This window comes from Nannospalax galili, unplaced genomic scaffold, assembly GCF_000622305.1.
Source record: "Nannospalax galili isolate Female #2095 unplaced genomic scaffold, S.galili_v1.0 scaffold38, whole genome shotgun sequence".
NCBI lineage: Eukaryota > Metazoa > Chordata > Mammalia > Rodentia > Spalacidae > Nannospalax > Nannospalax galili.
Genome location: NW_008342636.1, coordinates 898958 through 906576, shown reverse-complemented (window position 1 = coordinate 906576; position 7619 = coordinate 898958). Strand labels below are relative to the sequence as shown.

The window sequence follows — 7619 nt, the reverse complement described above, 5'->3', positions numbered from 1 at the left end:
TCCCTCCTTCCTTCCTTCCTTCCTTCCTTTCCTTCTCTACTTTGTCCCACTCTCGGGGGTTCAGGTACTTTCTCTTTTTTTTCTTCCCCCTTTTCTTATCATTTTTGTCTTTTTGCTTTATTCTGTATTGGTTATTTTTGTCTTTGACATATCTGTGTTTTGTAAGATGTCTCAAATGTATATTTTAAGTGAACCTTATCAAAAACAGAAATAACTCATATCTGAAGAAGTTCATTCCTTAGGAGTCTCACAGAGCATATCATCCATCCAAATTTCCCTCTCGTTCCCTCTCTCTTCTGCACACAAAGACTCTTCTCTCAGTTATACTCATGGATTCTCCTACAGCTGTCATAACAAATAACCACAACCTGCTCATTTACAATAACAGAAGTGTATTCTTTCATAGTTCTGGAGGCCAGAAATCCAAAATCAAGTTATTGGAGTGGATTCCTTCCGGAGGCATTGGGGAGTCTCCTTCGGTCTCCCTGCATGCTTCCAGGAGCTGCCATCCATCTTGACATTTCTGGACCGTGGCCACATTCTTTCCATCTCTGACTTCTCTTTTGTGTGTCTTCTCAGGGTCCATCCTAGTCCATGTGCCCTTGTCTCAAGATCTTTACTAAATAAATCTGCAAAGACCTTCTTCCAAATAAGTTAAGAGGTTCCAGAAGATGTAACTTTTCACTCTTTTAAATCTATTTGTAAATTGTGGTAGAACATGTAAACATAATATCTTCTTGTTAGAAAATTTTTAAAATATGGGCTACAGCATTTTTTAAACTATAGGCACACCGCACAGGAGATCTTGAGAACTCACGTTGCATAACTGAAACTTTACACGATTGAAAACAACTTTCCATTTCCTCCTCCCTTTCAAGAACATAAATTTTTGAAGGCATCATTTGAAGCCATTTCCACCAATCTTTTTCATTTGTCATGAAATGACAACATCCATAGTGAGGGCAGATTTTACTTAATTGTTGGTAATCTGTTTAAAAGGCAGGAAACTGTGGTTAGAAAGAGTCAATTGTAGGGGGAGTTTGACCTTGAAATTAACTTATTCTTTTAGAACATAAGACCTTTGTTATATTAATTGCATGTCATATGAGAAAAACACTTTGACTCAACCAGTAAGTTTACTAGTTAAAAATTATCAAAAGCCCCAAAGTGTTTATCCTGTTTTTTTTTTTTTTTTCTCATGAGCAAAGTAACAAGTCAGCATCTTTATAGTGACCAGAGTATGGGTCTATTCTTACAGTGGGAAGCTAAAACTTACCTGGAGGGAAACATACATATACACAGCCCCACCTCAACCCCATTTGTGTTGGAGAGTAAACCCAGGGCCTGGTGCATGCTAAGCCTAAACATTATCACTGGCTAACATCCACAGCTGTATGATGTTTCTTTGTTCTTTTTGTTTTTTTCTGATGCATGTCACTTACCTGGTGACTGACTGGGCCATGAGGCCAACAGCCAGTGAATAAGGTCAGTAATTATTCTTCAAGGACTCTAGTGCACTAAGGCTAGCCAATACTCAAGCGTGGCTCTAGCCTCAATGCAGCTATATAATTTTTTTCTACAAACTGATTTCTATCTAGTAGGAGCGGATAATTTCCTCCTCCTCTCCTCTGCCTCCCCCACCCCACCAGGCTTAGATACCAGGGCACACAGGCACCATATTTTCATCATCCAATGTGACTTTGAGCAACTTACAAAGTAGAGTCAGTACATAGTCATTGAGAGCAATGAATCTGTTCTCTTATTTCTTCCCTTTAGTACACACCAGAGTCTGTTTTAACCTTTCATTACTGTTCATTTAATTAGGAAAAATGACGCTGCATTTCTTTTACAAACACACTATATTTCTCAGCAAATGTAAGAGGTCCTCGGCATACAAGGGTTTGGCTTTGCTTTTCCCTAATCTTTCTTGAACCAAGCAGTGTAAATCCCAATTATTTAATTCATCGAGAAGTTCAAATCACTGTTTTTATGCATAGGACAACATGAGGCTTGCAGATGCTTAGATGAAACTAAATGGATTATTTAAAAGCTGACCTGATAGATTTGGCCAGAATATTCCTACTATTATTTCTATTAGCTTCTGCCGTTTTCTTTTTTAAAATAATTCCAGGGCTTGTAATGAGCTAGAGATCTTGAGTCAATGTCAAATTTCTTACTTTCTCTTGAGCTTCTTGTGTGGTCACCTATAATTGCTATTTAAAGACCCATAGGGCAGGTTTCCAAGTCCGAAATGTATGTCTGCTACAGTTTGACCCTCCAAGGTACTAGAAAAACAAAGCTACGTTTCTTTGTAGAAAAGTCTCTGCTCCAGCATGGTCCCTCGAAACTGTCGAATTTGATCTGTGATTCCCGCTGAGATATGTATTGCATCATGATCTATTTTTGGCTTGTTACATTAATCAAAACCTACCCCATTTATTAAACTGCTTCCTGGAGCTCACACATTTGGAATACTGAGAGCCAGCAAGCAGCTGCCAACCACCATGCAAGAGAGAGGTAGCCACATGCAAGTAATGTACAAATTGAATTTCAGGAGACTGAACAACCGCTTTATCTCTTGGTGATACAACCAAGGAATGGAGTCATGTTCTTAAGGAAATGAAACCTAGAGCACGATTCAGTCACGGGGCAGGTACTGTGGCCTGGCCCAGCAGTGTCTCTGGAACTGCTGATGAGTATGACCTTTGCAAAAATGCACAGATCCTTGATTCCTGCATGGTTAACCTTTGCAAGCAGGAACCCCTCTGTGAAACTTACCCACAGCAGAGGGAGTTACAGAATGAACACAGACACACATTTTATGAAAGAGCAACTACAAGCAGGAACATGCACACACATTCTCAGAGGATAAAGACATTGAGCTCATTTTCAATTATTCTCCTGACTGGGTTTTTTTTTTTTTTTTTTTTTCAAGCATTTACATTTATCTGCCACTGGAGCAGGTAAAGAGTCTTCAGAGCTCTGTTCAGGCTGTCCTTCATAGAAATGGAGATTACATGTGTTCAAGATTTGCTAAGAAACCATTCACTCACCACTAAGTCACTATCTGGTACTTGTTGAGGACAGAGGCGGAATGAAATCGATAGCCTCGATTTCCACTAGCGTCCAAAAGAGGAAAGCTTCTCCAATGTGCCCTTTACCTGAATGCACTGAATATTCACTACAAATCTAGTGAGCTCAGAGATTATCAAGATGCTTCTAGTCATGTTCTTTTTTAATTTTACTGGCTCATATTCACTGTATACAGTGATGGGTTTCATAAAGCATTTAGACTCAACTACATCATGTACTTTGACCATATTCACTCTAGCAATATTCTTTTTATATAATCCTTTGGGTGTATTTGTACTGTTTGTGTGCATATATACTGTATGTCTGTATGTATGTTCATGTCTGTGGTTGTCAGGGCTCCTATGCCATAGCCTGTGTGCAGAAGTGAGCAGACAAAGCCCTTGCGTTCCACCTTGTTTGAGACAGGGTCCCTAGTTCACTACTGCGCATGCCCTGTTGGGCCATGAGCTTTCAGGGATTCTTCTCTCTCTGCCTCCAATCCAGCTGTAGGAGTGCTGGGATTACAGATGTGTGCCACCGGATCCTATTTTACGGGGTTCTGGAGAGCCAAACTCAGGTCCTCATGTGTGTCTCTCTGTAGCCCTAGGTGGCCTAGAACTTGCTTTGTAGACCAGGTTGGCCTTGAACTCAGATCCACCTGCCTCTGCAACCTAGTGCTGGGATTGAAGGCGTGCACCACCACGCCCAGCAGACAGTATGAATTTTTAAGAAAAAATATCTTCCCCTAGCTAGTCTAGTACACTATTGGTATCTAGTTCTACTAGAAAAAAAGATACACAATACTTTTCTCTTGACTGCGTTCTTAGTATATCATCTCAAAAGATTTGCTTAATAAGCCTAAGCTGTCTTTAGGATAGATTCAGGTGTTGTTTGTTATTGGTGAGAAAACTAAAATCCAAAGAAGTTAAAGAGTATGTCAAAGGTCAACATAGCAAAACACCAGTAATCCTGGAAAGTTAACCTCTCTCTCTTCTGTGATCTCTGTGTCCAAAAAGGGACAGGACAACAGGGCTGAGGGGAAAGCTGTGGCCTCTGAAGGCAGTTTGATCTATCTTACAGAATCTCATTCTGAAGCTTCCTGTTTACCATGTTTGCTCAGAATCCTTGTCACCAGTGCAGGAAAGCCCAGATCTCCAACCGCCCTCCTTAGATAGGCACTCGCCTCTTGCCTGTAGTTACTGTCAACTGATCCTATGTGGAGGAGATGGTCTGGAGGAGGAAGGGTGATTTGCAGATACTGAGATTAGAAGTGGGAAATGGGGGAAGGCAGGATATACTACAGAAGATTAAACAAAGAATGAATGGCCTCTAAGGCCATCCATTGATTCCTCTGCTTACCCACCATGGATTAGGCAGAGAAACTATATAGGAAAAGTTAGTGAATCTCGCAAACCTGATTTAGTCTTGGGGTACAAATTTGAGATCTAGCTACAAATAACTCTAAGCGAAGACAGGGTGTGAAGAATTGTATGAGAAATATACAAGGCAAATTAGAATACATAAGCTGGAGGGGTTATTTCTGGCCAAGGCAACAGGGAAGGCTTTGTGTCCATTGATGGGACTGTGATGGATGAGTGGGATTCGCAGAAAGTGCCCATTCTCAGAAGTCAGTCTAAATGCATTATTGTCCCTATGATTCCAGTTTTAGGCCCAAAAGATTTTGGAAGGATGTTTAGGATTCTAGTCATTTTTTATGAAATAAGGAGAAATGCACAAAACTTTGGACATAGTGTTATAAAATTCATAGCTGTGTGCCTAAGTCTTTCTGCATCCAGATTTATATTATCACTCATTTCTATGACTATTCTACAAAAGAGATAGTACAATATCATTTTCCATTTGAGAAAACAAGTTCAGAAAGACAGTCACCTGCTCTTACTAGTGAATGTGAAATTAATACAGAATCTTCAAGCAACAGTAGTGCTGAAGGAAGGATGCTCAGAGAAGCAAGAATAGGCTAAACTCCACTGTTTAGTCAGGTCTGTGAATTTCTAGAATCTTCTGCTGAAAGAAAATATTTTGAGAATGTGAGCTAGGTCAGTGTATTTAACCTCCTTTAAAGCTTTCATGTGTAACAAAATAGTTTGGTGAGTTTAAGGTGATGCTTTTTTTCTTTTCCTCTATTGCCCCCCCCCCCACTTTTGTATTCCATGGGAGGTGGCAGCTGTCAAAAAGAGAGAATGTAGCATAGGCTAAAAGCAAAAAGAAGGAAAGCGATGTGTAAAAGGGGAGGACTGAGGTTGCCTGAATAAGTGATCATTAGGAAAACTGAGGGATTCTTCCTTTTCTGTTTTAATGCCATCAACACTGGCCTGTCTCTTCAGAGGTCCCTAATACCTTTGTGTATTAATTGTTCAGACTTTTGTTTACAGAAGATTACTCTGTAAAAGCTGACATACAGCTTTGGCTGTGCTGTCTTAAATGTGGATCTCTAAGAAATCAGTATGAGCAACTTTCTTTGAGCCTTCATTCAAGTAAAGCAAATGCTTTGTCCTCAGCAGAAAAGTGACTTTAATTAATTCTAGAAGACCTTTCCATTGAGAAGCTAAATATGCCACAGGGTCTTTAGAAAGGTTAGGCTGTACCTTTCCCCTCTTATTGTTCGGAGGCTGACATAAGTCTCCTGCAAGCAGGCCTCCTATATTCTTGACAGTGAGTTTGCTTTTTAGTCAAGGGAGAGCAAACAAACAGGCAAAAAACTCTGTTGGTAGCCAATTAACTTTTCTATTCTAACAAGATCTAAACTGGAATATAGACTCTTCCATCACAATAAAATATGACTAAAGACCTCATCAATACCCATTTAGCAAATGCTTCGGATTAGACCATCTTTTTCTAATAGTTAGGAATTCCATTATTCCTTATTTCCGTGAACATGTTACAAAAAAAAAAAAAAAAAAAAAAAAAAAAAAATTAAGCAAAATGGGATTAGGTTTGCCATTTGTCATTTACTAGGAGTAGAATTCTGGTCTGACATGTGGGCACTCATACCCAGGGCTTAATGCTTTTAGTAATTATGAGGATCATGTAGGGTATGTTGATTGGTGGGAGAAAAAAAATTCTTTATTAACTGCTCAGAAATAGTTAATTCTTCATTAGTCAGAGCCTTACACTAGAGGCTGCTGCCATGAACCGTGGATTAGAGTTTATGATAGTAATAACCTTCCTGGAAAAACATTTGTTACTATACTTAATGACCAGATTTTAGTGCATTAACCTTCCCGGGGAGGTCAACTAACAAAATGGATGTTAACTGCTTGTAACAACCAATTCCTCTGAAATTAATATTTAGATGCCTTTGGTGTCAAAAAACCTTCCTTCCATATCAGGGCATTAAAAACACTTCTGAATTATTAATAGCAGGGAGAATTCAATGCCTGAAAGATTTCCATTCCCGTGCTCTTTAGCCTCAGCCTCTTCCTATTTTCTCCAACAGAGTTCTTTTCTGGAGGAACAAGGAAGGCATTCAGGGAAATTAGGTCTCAAAAATGCATGTGGGTCAACAGTGCAGGGCGGTTTGGAAAAGGTCACGCTTTAAGTTCAACAGAAATAAACATAATAGGAGTGTGAAAGGCAGTGGGAAGCACACTGGGAGCCTGACAGGGACAAACTCCACACCAGGCCCCAGGCTTCTCTGGGACAGCCCTATCCCCACCTGTCAGGAGCTCCTTAAAGACATTCTTGCTCGCCTTCTGTGACTGACCTCCAGGCTGGGCTCTCCACCCCTCCCCCTCCTTCAATTGGAAACAAACCACATTTATGTCAAAACAACTCTGAACCATTTCCTTCCCAAGCAACCCCAGAATATAAAACATGTTCTGAAAAGCTGCCCTGTTCCCTGGAGGAATTTTATGATTTGGTTACTGCTGCGCAGCATGTTCGGCTGCTTGGCCGAGTTAGCCTTGAGTCCCTGCCAAACAATGAAGCAATACTATTATTAGCCTTCCTTTTCGATGGTGACAAAACAGCCCGTGTTTCTATTTTCAGATGGCTTTCTTCTGGTGCAATAGATACGCAGAAACCTGAACCTCAGGCCAGGGCTGGACCTGCAGGCCTTAGCAGCCATCTATTGCCAAAACACAGTGGCCTGAAGGGCGAAGGTTTTAATGGTAGTATTTTTAGGCAAAGGTTGAATACAGATAAGCTGCCAAAGTCCTGCCTGCCAAAACCTCTGCTGGCTTATTCCAACTCTGTTGGGGTTGAGATAGCACCCCCAGATCTCAATGACATGTGTGGCTCGATCATTAAAAGGAGCTCAAAATGTAAATCTGATTTTGAGATGTGCTGACTGGGATGGTGGGGGGAACAGGTAAAACACATACCTGAATGTGCTGCTGCCTTCTGGCATGTTCAGTGACAAGCCACCAGCCTCGTTTCCAGAAGAGCCAGGCAGTGGGTAGGCACTCTGGATTGGTTTTTTTTCTAGTGGGTATTTTTGCAACACTGGAAATTTCATGTAGACAAAGATCATTAAAATTGTTGGCCCATTTCCATTTGTAAATAAGATTTGCTATCTGACCATTCAT

General features: G+C 40.5%; 1 non-coding gene across 1 annotated transcript; it reads right to left on the bottom strand.

Annotated features, from left to right (window-relative positions):
- Window positions 1-1429: 1429 nt before the first annotated feature.
- On the bottom strand, window positions 1430-1557 carry LOC115071344. Its single transcript, XR_003850432.1, has one exon. It is a non-coding gene; the product is annotated as a small nucleolar RNA SNORA3/SNORA45 family (small nucleolar RNA).
- Window positions 1558-7619: the final 6062 nt, after the last annotated feature.